The sequence below is a fragment of the Vipera ursinii genome, assembly GCF_947247035.1.
Source record: "Vipera ursinii genome assembly, chromosome: 3".
NCBI lineage: Eukaryota > Metazoa > Chordata > Lepidosauria > Squamata > Viperidae > Vipera > Vipera ursinii.
The window spans coordinates 20,603,971-20,621,213 of record NC_139516.1 but is presented as its reverse complement, the minus strand read 5'-3'; the positions used below and the strand labels follow the sequence as shown (position 1 = coordinate 20,621,213).

General features: G+C 40.5%; 1 long non-coding RNA gene across 1 annotated transcript in view; it reads right to left on the bottom strand.

The window, feature by feature from the left end:
- Nucleotides 1-4,089: 4,089 nt before the first annotated feature.
- LOC310637163 overlaps nucleotides 4,090-17,243 on the bottom strand; it is a 554,476-nt gene continuing 541,322 nt past the window's right edge. Inside the window, exon 3 of the long non-coding RNA XR_014491881.1 lies at nucleotides 4,090-4,104. This is a non-coding gene — a long non-coding RNA (uncharacterized lncRNA). The remainder of the gene's footprint in view (nucleotides 4,105-17,243) is intronic.

Sequence of the window (17,243 nt, the reverse complement as noted above, 5' to 3'; positions counted from 1 at the left end):
CCTGTGGTTTCGGCAGCTGAGTCGGACAATTCTGAAGAGGAGGAGGAGGAGGAGGAGGGGTTTGGGGAGCCTTTGGTGTCAAAGGAAGGTTCTGATGCACCGCAGAACTCTCAGCCAGGCCCCTCCTGTCTTGTTCCTCCTCACACCCAGCTGTGTGAGCCTGAAAGATTGGAAGAAGACGATCCACAGCTGGCTCTGATCAGGGACGCTAGGAGCAGGAGGCAATCTAGCAGAACTGAGCAAAGGAAAGCAATAAGGCAACTCGGGAGAAGGCAATGAGAAGCCACGCCTTGAGACTGCTGTTTAAAAGGGGAATGTGTGGGAGGTGCTGGTTGCTAAAGGCAACCATTTGAAGAGCTTCTGATAAAGTCTTGGTCTGTATTTGTTTAACTTTTGTTTGAACTTTTTCATTTAGCTTTTGAATATAAAAAGGGGTTGTCCCTGACATTCCAACAGGGCCGGTCGTAGGTTGGAACAGAATACCAGGGCTGTTATGAAGCCAGGTGAATAAGGATGTCTTTTTTCCTTCTTTGCCCTGCAGAGTAGGGACATATTGTTATTTCACATTGTGAAACATTAGGCAAGTTTGGCATTAAATAAATGTATTAAATAACATTAGACAAGTTTGGCATTAGATTATTTACTTATTTATTATTTCAGTTTATATGATACCCCATATAAATTCATGACTCTGGGCATGTAACAATTAAAAACTGTAGAAAAACATAAAACAGTATAAAAAAACTGCATAAATACAATCAGTAGCTGAGGTTAAAAAAATAAACCTACCAACATTAAATGAATACAACAACTGCATGGGCTTTACACTGCATCCAGATCTCCAAGTGTGATGACAAAAATCACATATTTAAAGTGAGAGTAGCCCTGAAGATTGCATACGGCATAGGAATTGGTGCTTTATCATCCAACTGTGGAAGAATGCTTGCTCAGTTACCAGTGTTCAAGCATAGTTCACCCATCTATTTTTGAGGTTTATGTTTTGGACAACTCTATCTTAAATTACAAAGTCAAAATACACAAAATATTCATTGTGAGGTAAGTAGATTTCTGAATTTCTTAAAAATTACTAGAATATAAATATACTAGTAATGCAGTTTACCTTGCCCAACTATTTAAGCATATGTAGACTTCTAAGGTAGTATCAACACAAAGGAGCCTGCATTCTATTAAAGAAGCTTATTTAGAACTCCTAACTACTCCCCTAGCAAAAAGTTTTGGATTAAAGCTCTCATAATCCCCAGTCAGCATAACGAATACAGTCTTGAAATATAAGGGTTGGAAGGGAGTTGAACATCATTTGGTCCAACCCCCTGACCACTACTAAGCAGTCTCTATTTAAACACTTTCAGTGAAGGAGAGTCCATTGTCTTCCAAGGTAAGTGGTCCTTTTACTGAACAGTTGTTAATATTCGAAAAATAGTTTCTGATTTCCAGTTGAAATCCTTATAATTTAAATTCATTGTTGTCACATCTTCTTGAGATGTTCTGATAGTAATCTGCATGACAGACCATCAGACACCTGAAGACATCTGTCATGTCTTTCCACAATATACTCAACAATTTCAATCATTTCTCATAACTTTTTCCTTCCAAGTCACTTATCCTCTTGGTTATTCACCTGTGGACACATTCAGGTTTGTTAATATTCATTCTGTGGAGTTGGAACTGGGCATAATATTCTAGGTATGGACTAGAAAGCAGCAGTTTGGAAAATTCATCTTGACTACAATATCAGTACACCCACTTGTCATGGAAAAAAACAATAGAAGAGGAAAAAAGACAGTAACACAAAGAACAATTCTTACTTTAAGATTCAGAGGTTTATTTTTTAATAATTTGGAACATAGTATAAGAACATAACACTACTTGCATCAGTAACCCATTGCAATAAGGACCAAATGGCAATAGCAGATTCCAATAGAACAGCTATAGACCAATGGCCCCGAACCAGACTTTAACCAACATTTTTATACTTTCCTTTTACCGACCACCCACTCATAATTCTTACTTTGCACTGATAGTTCCCATCTGAAACTTCTATGCATATGCTACTTTCTCTTCCTCTTTTCCCACAGTTAAAATATGTAAGTTCCAAATATATATAGAATTACATACTTTGCAATATATATTTATTCAGAGCTCAGCAGATTACAAATAGCATAAAGTTCAAAGTTAAAGCTTTAAATCACTATTGTAGAGCCTATTTTATGTTTGTTCATTCCTATCCTATTAGAGAGTAAGGGGCTATATTTTTTATTTCCCACACACTCTTCTCAGTTCATGTGTCCTAGGACAGGGGTCCCCAACTCCCGGGCTGTGGCCCAGTACTGGGCCTTCAGTCTTTTGGAACTGGGCTCTGGAAGTGGTGGACGAGTGCACTTGCACATGCATTCACACACGAGCAGTGAGCAAGTGTGCACACGCTCATCCACCGTGCACATGTAATCATCCCCCCTCCCTGCTCTCCTCCACTGGTCTGCAAAGGTTGGGGAACTTTGTCCTAGGATAGCCATGGTCATAAAATAGGTTTGTGAGTTAGTTTCGTAATGAAGATGAAGATAGTATAATATCCTAGCCAAGCTTTTCCTAAGCAAAAGGTAAAGATTTCCCTGTCAGTCGTGTCTGGCTGTAGGGTGTGGTGCTCATCTCTGTTTCTTGACCGAGGGAGCCAGTGATGTCCAAAGAGAATTTCCATGGTCATGTGGCCAGCATGAATATATGCCAAAGGTGCACAGAACCCTGATGCTTTCCCATTGAAGTAGTACCTATTAATCTACTTGCGTTTGCATGCTTTCAAACTGCTAGGTGGGCAGGAGCTGGGACAAATAACAGGAGCTCACTCTATTACGCAGCTTTGTTCTCAAACCTGGGCCCCAATGCTTGTCAACAGTATTGGGCCTTATGGGACAGATAGAAACCATGTGTTTATAGAAAGACAGCCTGTCAAATAGCCAAGGCTTTTTAGATGACAATATTTTGTAGTGTCAGATAAATCAGTAACTTCAAGATGATTGGAATTATCATCAAGGACCATCAAATTATTATTTTTGATGAGAAAAAAGGAATGAATAATTGTTTGGCACAAAATCCGTATCAATGTAAAATCAACTAAAATTATTTTTTCCCCGTGCCTTGCCTACTTTATGGAGTGTAGGCCATGGCATGCCAGTCAGACTAAGCAACATGTTGGGACTGTCTTTGAACTTGGCATTATTACTATGTGCCAGAAAGAATTTTAAACAAAAGTTAGTGCTTGTACAATTAACTGCAATCTCTACAATGGATACTGTCTTTAAGTTACTTATCAGCAATAGCAAAAATCACTATCCCCATCAGATCAGATTTTTTTTTCCCTACGCCTTATCATTTCACATCAAACACTCTTAGGAAGCGGTATTTTGGTTAATAGTATAAGAACCTTTCTGAAGTTTATCATAAGGAGACAAGAAAATTGAAGTAATGAGATTTCAGATTATGTCCCTACATGAAGCATTTTGGTAGATTATGATGTCTGTGCATGCAAATCAGTATTTTGTTATCAGAAATAGAGGCATGGATATTACAATGTACCTTGCAGAGCAAAAAATGAATGCCTTTTTTCCCCTCTCCCCAGGAATATATTCTGTCTCTCAAGGCCTACAGAATAGGTTTTGTATATGCCCAACACAACAAGACAGTGATTTCTTTCCATTTCTTTTGTAAATGTTTACAGCAGTGGAAGAGAGTGTTTGGAAAACCAGGGAAAAGCTTCAGGGGCCACATTTCAATATTTAGTGGGACCAAAGATGAAGTGGGCAAAACCTAAGGAATTTCCCCCCCAATAATAACTATTTGCCTACTGATAGACAAGTAAAGGCATCACTCAACAAAGCTGCTTCTTTGAAGGTGTGTTTATAAGGGAAAGGTAAAAAAAATTGCAACCATGTATGTATGATCAAAACCCTGGTTTTTTTAAAAAAAACAACACTAGATAATGCCTACTTCGTATGCCTACTTTGAAGTGAATCTCACTAGATTCAGTGACTCCGACTCCTATATAACACTGAATATAGATGCAACACAGATACAGATTTTTCCAGCATTCTCTGTTTTTGCTAGTTTATATAAAATGTACAAGAGCACTTTTTGTTTTGGCAGAATGCTTCAACAAATTTCTGTTTCAATAGTGCAGTCTAATTAGTGTCTATTTCAATGACTTCAGTGTAGCAAACATGGATTGAATGCAAAATTCTGCAGCACCATATGAAAAAAGATGAACATCTCTCCTGTATATATCTACTATATTCCTGAGGTCTGGATACCTAAAAAATAGTTATCCTACAATGCAGATGGGAGGCAGATTAACTAAATTTGTTAATTGATCATAATCTGGATGCCTTACCTTGATTTGCTGGTGAAAAATCCTGTCTCCATCAACAAGAGAAAGAGAAAGCTTCCCTGTTAAAATGGGCATGAAATAAGCATTTCTGAAAAACCATCCTGGGGCGGGGGGAAACATTTGGAAGGAATAACACATTCTTCCAGATTTGTCAATTTTAATTGTTAGAGCTTGTTTTTTCCCAGGATACTTTTTTCCAGGACATTCCAGGTAAAGTGGAGAGTGCTTTAAGAAATATGGTGACCCATCAAAATTTGTGATGTTGTCTCTGAACTTCTCACCTTTGGGAGTAAGTTGTATATCACATACTAAAATGTGGGTTTGGGTTAGATTTGGTGAGAATAGCAGACAAAAAAAACCCTTGTGCCTTACCTTTGAAACATTCACTTCTTCCACCACAAGCATTGTTGCATAACATGACCTTCTGGTGGGACAAGGCCACTAACAGAAAAAGGGTTCACATGTGCATCTGAGATTCCTTTCATTTCAGCATGTCTGGCTTAGTTCAGTGCAACACTTGTTTTGCAGCTGTCTTTCGCAGCACTCTTTTCAAACTGGGAAACTGTCCTATCTGTACACAAATCACTAGTCTACAAGGACAGATTATTCATCTAGGGTCTGTAATCTGTGGTCTTCAGGCAGAAATCAGGTGTTCAGTTCAGCCCTCCTACTCTACTGAGCCTCCACGCTATCAGCCCCCTCTACTGCAAAGATCCTGCAGGAGAAGTGCAGTGTGGACGACCGTGGGATCTGGCAGGGTGAGAGCTGTGAACCATAAATCCAAAGCTTTAGCTGTGTCCCTGCATAACAGATACAGTGCCCTTGCTGACCTTAACAGGGACATTAAGGAAACAGGTCAAGGTAATTGTGATGATAACTCAAATAAGCAGGGGACCATGGTCCGAGATGAACTTCTTTTTGACAGGGAGAAGTGTGAATCAGGTATTACACATCAGTAATGCAAGAAAAGAAAGGTACCCAAAAAGAGAAGCCACCTTCTGGTTGGTGATTCAATTATAAGGGATGTAAATTTAGGAAAGGATGGTTTCAAAAGAGGTCAGGTGTCTTCCAGGTGCTACTGCCAGTAGGGACAAGAAGCATATTTTCAAAATAGTCAACAATGCCAGCAAAGACTGTAATGTGGATGCTATTGTACATCTTGGCACTAACGATCTGTCCCAAAACAATGTACACTCTGTGCAGAATTGATTTCCAGAGCGTGGGGCAGGAACTCAGCAGAATAGGCTGTAGGCTCACTTTTTCAGAGGTCTTACCAGTGTATAAGGAGCAAAATGGAAAAGGCCAGCGTATAGCAGAATTTAATATGTGGCTAAAGGAGTGGTGTAAAGGAGAAGGCTTTGGTTATATTATTCACAATGTCTGTAGCTGGTCCAATGAAAAAATGTACAAAAGAGATGGTCTGCATATCATCCAGGAAAGGGACTGACTTACTTGGCAATAAATTCACAGCTTTTCTGGAGGAATATTTAAACTAAACAACGGGAACAGTGAGTTAATTGATACAGAACATCACTGTCCCTGGCAATCTAAGAAAATAGGGGAACTCAGGCACCACACAAGTTATGTAGCAAGTAAACACAGGGTCAGTCATAAAGGACTCAAATGTCTATACACCAATGCGCAGAGTATGAACAGTAAGCAGGGTGAACTAGAAGTTCAGGTAAATGATATTGTTGCCATTACGGAAACATGGTGGGACGAAACCCACAAATGGAACACACAGCTAGAGGCATTTAAATTATTTAAAAGAAACAGACTAAACAAAAGAGGAGGTGGAGTTGCCCTATATATAAGAAATAACTTTATCTCTACAGAAATAGAGCACAACAATGATGAAAACTGTAAACCTGAATGCATTTGGGTCAATATAAAAGGGGGAAAAATGACATTGCCATAGGTGTATACTATAGGCCGCTGAACCAAGCAGAGGAAAAAGATGAACTTTTTGCTAGTCAGTTAACTAAGGTATGTAGGAAGCGCATCACAATAGTAATGGGGGACTTTAATTACCCTGATATCAACTGGGAGACAAATTCTGCACCAAGTGGAAGATCTAACAGATTCCTGACAAACCTAGCAGACAACTTTCTCTCCCAAAAAGTAGAGAAGGGAACTAGGGGATTAGCCATATTGGATTTAATTCTCACTAACAGAGATGAAATGATAAAAAGTGTCGAAGCCACAGGAACCTTGGGGGGAAGTGATCATGCAATATTGGAATTCAACATTATGGAAGCACAAGCAATAGAACACAGCCAAACTAGAGTCTTGGACTTTAAAAGAGCTAATTTCAATAAACATAGAGAGACCTTGGGAAGAATTCCATGGATGAGAATCCTAAAGGGGACAACAACTCAAGAAGCTTGGGAAGTTTTGAAAAGTGACATAATAAAGGCCCAGTCTAGCACAATACCAACAAAGAAGAAAAATAACAGCTCTCAAAAAAAACCAGCATGGCTGCATAAAGAACTCTCTGATAAACTGAAAGATAAAAAGGACAAGTATAAGAAGTGGAAAGAGGGGCACATAACTAAGGCAGAATATCAGCAAACAGCCCATGCCTGCAAAGATGAAGTGAGGGAAGCTAAGGCTCAAAATGAACTAAGGCTTGTGACCAAAGTCAAAAATAACAAGAAAAGCTTCTTTCAACATATAAGAAACAAGAAAAAAGTGAAGGAAATGATTGGTCCATTAGTGGGGGAAAGTGGCAAGACGGTGACAAGCAACAGAGAGAAAGCAGAACTATTTAACTCGTTTTTTGCATCTGTCTTTACACAAAGGGGAAAAACAGTCCAACCTACCAAAACCAGTGCCATAAAAAACAGAATAGAAACGCAAGTTAAGATAGGCAAGAAAATGGTAAGTGAGCACCTGTCCAGCCTAGACGAGTTCAAATCACCAGGACCAGATGGATTATACCCCAAGGTTCTCAAGGAACTGGCAGATGTGATCTCAGAACCACCAAACTATATTTTTCAAAGATCCTGGAGCACTGGGGAACTACCAGAGGACTGGAAGAGAGCTGATGTAGTTCCCATCTTCAAAAAAGGGAAAATAATAGATCCAGGAAACTACAGACCTATCAGCCTGACCTCAGTACCTGGGAATATTCTGGAAAAGATAATCAAACAACAAATCAGCGAACACCTTGATGCAAACAAAGTTATCACTAAAAGCCAACATGGGTTTGTCAAAAACAGATCATGCCAGACAAATCTTATTGCTTTCTTTGACCAAGTGACAAAACTAGTGGACCAGAGGAATGCTGTAGATATAATTTACTTGGAATTCAGTAAGGCATTTGATAAAGTAGATCACAACCTACTACTTGATAAGATAGAAAAATGTGGGTTAGATAGCATCACCACCAGATGGATTCGTAGCTGCCTGACAGGCCGTACTCAGCATGTGGTCCTCAATGGAACTGCATCTACATGGAAGGAAGTGTGTAGTGGGGTGCCCCAGGGCTCTGTTCTGGGCCCAGTGCTCTTCAACATCTTCACCAATGATTTGGATGAGGGGATAGATGGGGAACTTATCAAATTTGCAGACAATACCAAGCTGGCAGGAATAGCCAGAATACTCCAGAAGATAGGCTTAAGATACAGGAGGATCTGGACAGGCTCGAACACTGGGCGCTATCTAACAAAATAAAATTCAATTGTGAAAAAAGTAAGGTTCTACATTTAGGCAGGAAAAATCAAATGCACAGGTATAGTATAGGTGGTACCTTGCTCAATAGTAGTAACTGTGAGAGAGATCTCGGAGTCCTACTGGACAATCACGTAAATATGAGCCAGCAGTGTGCAGCAGCTGCCAAGAAAGCCAACACAGTGCTAGGCGGCATTAACAGAGGGATAGAATCAAGATCACGTGAAGTACTAATACCACTTTACACTGCCTTGGTAAGGCCACACCTGGAATACCGCATCCAGTTTTGGTCATCACAATGTAAAAAAGATGTCGAGACTCTAGAAAGGGTACAGAGAAGAGCAACAAAGATGATTGGGGGACTGGAGGCTAAAACATATAGGGAACGGTTGCTGGAATTGGGTATGAGTAGTTTAATGAAGAGAAGGGTGAGGGGTGACATGATAGCAGTGTTCCAATATCTCAGTGGCTGCCACAAAGAAGAGGGAGTCAAGCTATTCTCCAAAGCACCTGAAAGCAGGACAAGAAGCAATGGATGGAAACTAGTCAAGGAGAGAAGCAACCTAGAACTAAGGAGAAACTTCCTGACAGTTAGAACAATTAACCAGTGGAACAACCTGCCTCCAGAAGTGGTGAATGCTCCAACACTGGAAGTTTTTAAGAAGAGACTGGCCAGCCATTTGTCTGAAATGGGATAGGTTTTTCTGCCTGAGCAGGGAGTTGGACTAGATGACCTCCAAGGTCCCTTCCAACTTATTATTATTATTATTATGTCATGTGACAGGTTGAATGAGCCCACCAGATTTTTTTCTTGATATGTTTATGGTTGTGGGTTTGATTTAAAGCATTGTTTTTCAAACTTCACAACATTAAAATGTGTGGACTTCAACTCCCAGAATTCCTCAGCCAGCGTGTAATTATGAAATGGTAGCTGGGGAATTACAGGAAATGCAATCTACAAATCTTAAAAGTTGTCAAGTTTGAAAAACAGTGGCTCAGGTTGCCCTCAGATGTCATTACGCTTATTTTGTTACTTCTATTGTTTATTATTTATCTTTTTTTGTTCTTTGTTGATGGACATCTATATAAATCAAATTAAATAATGTGTGTCAAACTTTTGACAGTTGATTAGATCCCATCACAAGATTCTCACAGCCGTTTTATTGAAAGGGAATGAATAGAATAGAGCTGGAATGTGCTTTAGAGGTCTTCTAGTCCAGCCCCCTGCTCAAGCAGGAGAACCTATATCATCTCAGGTGGATGTCCAGTCTCTTCTTAAAAATCTCCAGTGATGGAGTACGCACGATTTCTGGTGGTAAGCTGTTCCACTAGTTGATTGTCCTCACTGTCAGGAAATTTCTCCTTAGTTCCAGGTTGCTTCTCTCTTTGGTCAGTTTCCAACTGGTGTTTCTCATCCTTCCATCTGGTGCTTTGGTGAACAACCTGGCCCCCTCTGCCTTGTGGCAGCCCCTCAGATACTGGAACACTGCTATCATGTCTCCCCTATTTCTTCTTTTCCTAGCCAGACCCAAATCCCGTAGCCGTTCTTTGTATGTTTTAGTCTCCAGGCCCCAATCATCTTAGTTGCTCTTCTTTGAATTTTTCCCAAACTCTTAACATCTGTTTTGTGGTATGGTGACCAAAATTGGCTGCAGTATTGTGGGTGTGGTCTTACTAGGGCTTTATAAAGCGGTGATAGTACTTGTCGTGATCTTGATTCTATGCCTCTGTTTATACAACCCAGCTTTTTTGGTTGCTGCTGCACACTGCTGGCTCATAGACAAGTGATCGTCCACTAGGACTCCAAGGTCCCTCTCACAGTCACTGTTTTTGAGCCAGGTCTCGCCCAATCTGTATTTGTGCCTTTGGTTTTTCCTGCCTAACTGTAAAACTTTGCTTTTCTCCACATTGAAATTCATTTTGTTGGATAGGGCCTATTGTTCAAGTTGGTCAAGATCTTTTTGGATCCTGTGTTTGTCTTCTGGGGTGATGGCTACTCCTGCTAGTTTGGTGTCATCTGTGAATTTGATGAGTCCCCCTTCAATTCCCTCATCTAAGTCATTGATGAAGATATTGAAGAATACTGGGCCTAAGATGGAACCTTGTGGTACCTCACTGCTTACTTCTTTCCATGTGGATGTAGGGCCATTGAGGACTACTCCTTGATCATGTCACATAAATCTCAGCAATGAAATAAATTCTCTTTTAGGGCCCCATTTATTCTTAGGGAAGAGCCTTTATCATTCTTATGGTAACTATGCCTGGATGAGCAGGAACTGCAGCCAACCGTCTACCAGATAAGGAAGGATTCTCCTCATATGCTGATGCTGTAATTTGTTTTTTGAAAAAGGTTCCTCCTTCCCAGGCTAAGAGAAGACCAAAACATTCTGGCTTGTTGATTAAACAAAAATTGGATGTGTTCATGCATTATACTAAAACCTTAAGCCATACTTTACAAACCATGATTAGTAGACTTTACACAAGGCAATAAGCTAGAATAAAACCCTATTATAACTTATTTCAGGCACATCCTATTTTTAGAAAGACACACTGTAAGAAGACACACATCAGATGCCTTTGAAAGATTTTGACTTGCATTTCTGAATCATCCTGAATTTAAAGTCTAATGTTTGCGAATAATATTACATCTCAGGTTGTTAAGAGTACTCTTTATAAAAATTTCCATTTGCCATCATTCTTTTTTCAAAAGATCATGTTTAAAATTTAACCTTCAAGTATCATTTGATTAGGCTAGTACAAAAGTTCTCATGGAAGCATAAGTTAATATCAAAAATTGTCATTCTCATTTCTTTGAGTCATAAAAAGCATACGTGCATTTTGGCATTATACATAACAAAAATAACTTTAGGAATTATTTTTACTGAACTTTTTTTAACTGAAGTATGAGTGGAAATTCCCATATTTGTGAATTTGTCCTTCACATATTTGAAATACTGTTACACTTAAGCAGAAGTATCATGATTCATTTATAAGCTTTTCAATTGACATACGCATGTACTGTATTAATGAACAAAACATGCATAAGTACACGCACACATAAACACACACTCTTAATTCAAGGAATCACATGGAGACTAGTCATTTCCTGCCCTCTAGTGGTGATTTTGTAGGGATAGAGTTCAGCCAGGTTTTTAAAAAGATGTTGCATCAAGCATAATTAAGTAACCAAATGTTTAGAAAGGCCATCAAGTTCTTAGTTTGGAAATCATCAAGTTCTTAGCTTGAAGCAGTATGCCTCAAGAAGCATGCTGACAAATTTCCTGCTAAGGACAAATTTCCTGACAGAGAGAACAATTAACCAGTGGAATGGCTTGCCTTCAAGTTGTGGATGCCCCATCACTGGAGGCTTTTAAGAAGAGACTGGGCAGCCATTTGTCTAAAATGGCATAGGGCCTCCTGCTTGAACAGGAGGTTGGACTAGAAGACCCCCAAGGTCCCTTCAAACTCTGTTATTCTGTAACGCTGTTTTTAAAAAATACTATTACAGTTTAAAACCATATGTACTTTTGTCGCATCTTAAAGACTAACAAACATATCATGGATGTAGCTTTTCCTGGTTTAAGGTTGATTTCTTCAGATGGCAAACAAGGATTCCTTGGGCACTTGATTTGTTTTCACCATTAAACTTCTGTGAGTCCAGTTTATCCAGAACAGGGTACTGAATTCCAGTTACAGCAGGCATGTCAAACTGCCGTCCCGCAGGCTGGATGCATCATGACAAAACCACGCCCTCCCCATTGCCGATAATGGGGAAAAAGTCACGATACATTGCATGACATCACGTGACATTGCGAGTTTGACATGCCGAGTTACAGCATCCCATGATTTGGTCATTATTATTCTGTGAATGCATTTGCTTTCACAGCAACCACACCACACTACTGGTTCATTGTCACTCTGTGGCCTACAAAGATTCCTGAATCCAATATCCCTTATCCCACTGTGGTATTGTTGTGACTCAGGGCCAGCCTGTGGGTCCGACAGCCGGCTCCGATGTATCGGATGACTCAGATGTGGGGGAGGAGGGAAACGAACCGGCTGATGATGATTTGGAGGCTTTGCAGAGTCCTCAGCCGGGGACCTCTTCTCAGCTGCGTGAGCCCGAGAGTGCGGAGGAAGATGACCCACAGCTGGCCCTGTTCAAGGACGCCCGACGCAGGAGGCAGTCGAGCAGGAACAAACAAAGAAAGGCTGTGAGACTCCTCGGGAGGAGGCACAGGGAGACCACGCCCTGAGCTCTCTATAAAAGGAGTGTTTGGGGAGGGGCTGGTTGCTGAAAGCAACTTTTCCGCTTGAGAAGACAAGCTCTTGTGTTTTTGTTAACTGCGTAATTAAATCTTGGCAGATGCCTTTTAGCCTTGGAAGCTTTCCAGTCTCTTCTTCTTAATTAGGGGTTTTGCCTTTACAAGGCCAGAAGAGGGCTGGTTCAGAACAGGTATTTCCAAACCTCTGACCTCAAAATGTGTTAACTAGAGCCCTCCCCAACCACTGTGGTCAAGATGAAGAACATTAGGCATCTTTCCGTTATTTGTTTTCTCCTTTGGAGATGTAAAGATGGCCTGGGATATGAGTGCTGTAGCTGAGGCAAAGGATAGAGGTGAGTTGGCTACTTTGATGCTTAAGATGTTTTGAGCGAAGATCCTTCCCTAGTACATCGGTATACACACACACACACACAAACAGCTTTTTTTCTCATAGAACGCTCTGGCACCTTTTTGGGGGGGTTGGGGAAAGCTCCCTCTATTGGCAATCTTGGCTCTTTTTTATGACTCGTGGACTTCAACTCCCAGAAATCCTCAGCCAGCCACGCTGAGGGGAAAGAGAGAGGTTTCCAAGCTGAGCCATGCTGGCTGAGGAATTCTGGGAGTTGAAGTCCTTGAGTCATAAAACAGCCAAGGTTGCCTACCCTGCACTAGAGGAGGACATTACAATTATTTACAAGGTTACTTCTTTAGGAACTAAACTTTTAGAATCTAAAACAGCTAATTCAAAAAAGCCAGCAGGAAAGAACCTCACATTTTTCATCTGCTTCTGTTTTTTGGAAGGTAAAATTAGATAACAAAACAATCTATTTCCTATGTTAACAACTCTGCAATGAAATCAATAAAGGTAACAGGAAAGAAATGAGAAACATTTTTCTCAATGTAATATGTCTAATTTAACTGATGCTAGAAAAAAAATAGTATCTTTTGTTGGGTTGAAACTAAACATTAAGAAAACCAAGATCATGGCATCCAGCCCTCTCAATTCCTGGCAAATAGATGGGGAAGAGATGGAGGTAGTGACAGATTTTATTTTCCTGGGCTCCAAGATCACTGCAGATGGGGACTGTAGCCAAGAAATTAAAAGACGCTTGCTCCTCAGGAGGAAAGCCATGGCAAATCTAGACAGCACACTAAAAAGCAGAGACATCAACCTGTCAACAAAAGTTCATATAGTCAAGGCTATGGTCTTCCCAGTTGCAATGTATGGCAGTGAAAGCTGGACCATAAAAAAGGCTGAGCGCCAAAGAATTGAGGCCTTTGAACTATGGTGCTGGAGAAGACTCCTGCGAGTCCCTTGGACTGCAAGGAGATCAAACCAGTCAGTCCTAGAGGAGATCAACCCTGACTGCTCTTTAGAAGGCCAGATCCTGAAGCTAAAACTCAAAATACTTTGGCCACCTAATGAGAAGGAAGGACACACTGGAGAAGACCCTAATGCTGGGAAAGGTTGAGGACAAGAGAAGAAGGGGACGACAGAGAATGAGGTGGCTGGATGGAGTCACTGAAGCAGTAGGCGTGAGCTTAAATGGACTCCAGAAGATGGTAGAGGACAGGAAGGCCTGGAGGAACGTTGTCCATAGGGTCGCAATGGGTCGGACACGACTTCGCAACTAACAACAACAACAACAAATCTTTTGTAAATACTCTTGAAAACTATTTTGAATCTATAACCATCTATTACAACTAAACCACTTTAAATTAAACAATTCTTAAGAATGAAATATTCTTAATTTGGACTTTACTTTTACTGTTTGGACTGTTGTGTGTTTTGAAAAATAGATTATTTATAATCTAGTTATGTTGCACTTCAATCTTTAAAAAATTAACCTAGTATATACATAACAATATATGATGTTTTCCATGGTGAGCTTAACATCAATAACAACATTTATTAAAAAGACTAAAATAATTTCTGGTGGTATTATCTGTACATTAAAACTTTGTTTAGTCACAATCTTTCACTTTTCTGGACAAGCAGTGGTCATGTATCCTAGCAAAAGATGTTACATATGTGCATAGGTTTAGTCAGTAGCATATGCCTTTTTAAAAATATCAAACATGCAAAGAAACAAAAATAAGTCCAAAATATCTGTATTACATCCAGAAATGCCAACTTTGTAACCAATATTTCTCATCCATAACTATGGCACCCTAAGGATACCTGCATACATGCAAATGCTTCTCTGGGATCAGTAATGCAGCAGGGATTGCTTTTTCCTTCCAGTAACAGATTGCTGGGAAATACCAAACATGGCATTGAGAATTCCAATGTTTGTTACAAATTTTTCTGGATGTGGTTGGAAAGAGGCTGTTTGGTGCTGGACACCACTGCTACGAGGAACACAGCTCTGGGTTGGGGTTCGGAGCAGCTCCGGCTGGGGGCTCAGTACGGGCTGCGGCGTGGCAACTGCAGGGAGGGGAATCCCCAGGGTGGCTGTGGGGAGGGGAATCCCCGCGGCATGTGGCTCTGAGCTGCAGGGGCGGGGGTGCAAAGGATGGGCGGCGACGCCGTAGCAAGACACCGGCATCGCTCCCAGTGACAGAACCTCTGAACACCTCTGCTTTATATATATATATATAAAATTACACAAATATGAGCTGTCACTGTTGTGACTACTGCCTGTCGATGGCCTTCGGTTAGGCTGAAACAGGAAATAAAGATTTGTCCCATGTTTGGATATATATATACACACACACACATATATATACACACACACACATATGTGTGTGTGTGTGTGTGTGTGTGTGTGTGTGTTTTCTGAGGTCATTCGGGTTTTTCCCCACGTAGAATTGAAGGTATAAGAGCAACGTTTCGACGAAATCTCATCCGTCATCCTCAGGCTGGTGGCTTCACACACACATATTCCAGAGCATTGGAATAATGAATTGCTCATAGAGGTGGCCACCTAGTTTTACTTTGGGACTGCTTTTGCTTTCTAGGTCAAACAAGAATAATTTAAAGAAGGGATGCGGATAATAGTGAGGCTTCATAGTTAGTTGAAGAGCTGACAGCTGTTTACAGATGCTAAATGCTGACATTTAGAGCTTATATTTAGAGTAAGTTTTCCAGTGAAATGGGAGGAAAGTAAAAAACCATGGGAGGAAAAGTTAGAGTCATATGAAATGAGCAATTAAAATTCCTCTATTCTCCCTTTTTGACTTGGCTCATCTTTAGAACCAGAACTCCATTTGGTGGTCATTAGACAAGACTCTGAATTCCTCTCCCAGATGCTGACTATGCTTTACAAGTGGGCCCACTGACCAGAGACTGGCAGAAATGGCAGTCCACTGAGACACACTTTCAGGTAGCACCAGGATATAGCACTTGTCACAGTTATCTTTCCTTTCAAAGAGTAGCCTGGCTATCTGGGCTTTGCTATGGCACTTTCGTTCCTAACGACTGCCATTGCTCAGAGGTTTCAGTCGATTAGTTAACAAAACCAGAGCAGCTCCCATTGGTCATTTTAGGCTCAAGGCCCTTCTGAAAACTTGCTGCTGTGTGCATAGCCATTCATCTTCTTTGGAGGTGAAGATGCCCTTGATGATACGCTGTCGAGCAGGGAGCCCATGAAGAATGATCCATTTCAAAAGAAGAACAAACCTTAAGACTTCTTTATTTTCCCTTCCCCAATTTTTATTTTAAGAGAAAACCCAAGACTTGACCCAGGCATAACAATAGCAGGTCTTAAAATACCCACATCTGCAGGAGGAATAGCAAAAGGAAATTTCACGATGATTAAAAAAAAATGAGCCCAATATAGTAATAAGTCACTAGATGTGACAGGTTGTATAAGAAAACAGCAACGGCAGATTAAATTGGAGGGTTGGGAACGTGACTTCTGGGAAGTTTCCCCCCCCCTCTTCTTTTTAAACATGTGTAAAAGAAAATACACACACACACCAATAGAAAAAAGAGGTACATATTATATTTTATATTCCAAGCAATAGCTTAGTGCTAGACACATATTTTTTGTCATGTTGTAAAATGAAGTCATTCATAATTTATTCTGTTCATTTCACAAAAAACCCCTACAAGCCAGTATGTACTGTCTAAGATTCTAAATAGTCCTCAAATGAGTAAAATCCTTGCTCTGTTGTAGAAACAGAGGCCCCTTGAGGTCACTACAAAACTGACAGAGAATAAGCACAGAATCCATTTCCAATAGCATTAAGCGCCACATACATAAAGTTCACACCATTCCAAGCTTCAGAGCAAAGGTGACAGGATATCTCTCTCATTCTCCTTAGTTGTTATCCCTCCTTTTCTTGATCAACTGTTATCTAAACCTTAAATGCCACTAGGTGTCTCCCCCCCCCCCGCCCAGCCCCTGGCTTCTTTTCCCCCTGGTTGCTTTTCTTCGTTCAATGGCTTCCTCTCTTTCAGATTTGATTTCGTTGGATTTTAGCACACAGTCACTATCCACTTTTGCACAATAGAACATTGAAGTAAGATAGTACAATTTGCCTTTTGCTGTTCTAACGTACTATAAGGCATGCTCATAATCTATAAAAATTAAGCATTCTCTCTCTACCTTCCCCCGCATCCCCTGCAGTCACAAAGTAAAATGATACTGATTTTTATCCGTTTAATTGCTGGAATTCCTAATAGTAGTAATCTATGGGCAATGAGCCATGGTGGCACAGTGGTTTGAATGCAGTGTTGCAGGCTAATTCTGCCGACTGCCAGGTGTTTGATTCTGATCGGATCAAGGTTGACTCAGCCTTCCATCCTTCTGAGATCAATAAAATGAGGACCCAGATTGTTGGGGGCAATATGCTGACTATGTAAACTGGTAAACTGGTAACATAGAATGGTTTATGTAGTTCTATTTATCAATGTGCTTTTGCCCAAACAAGTTATGGGAAAGGCAAATTCATATCTGAAT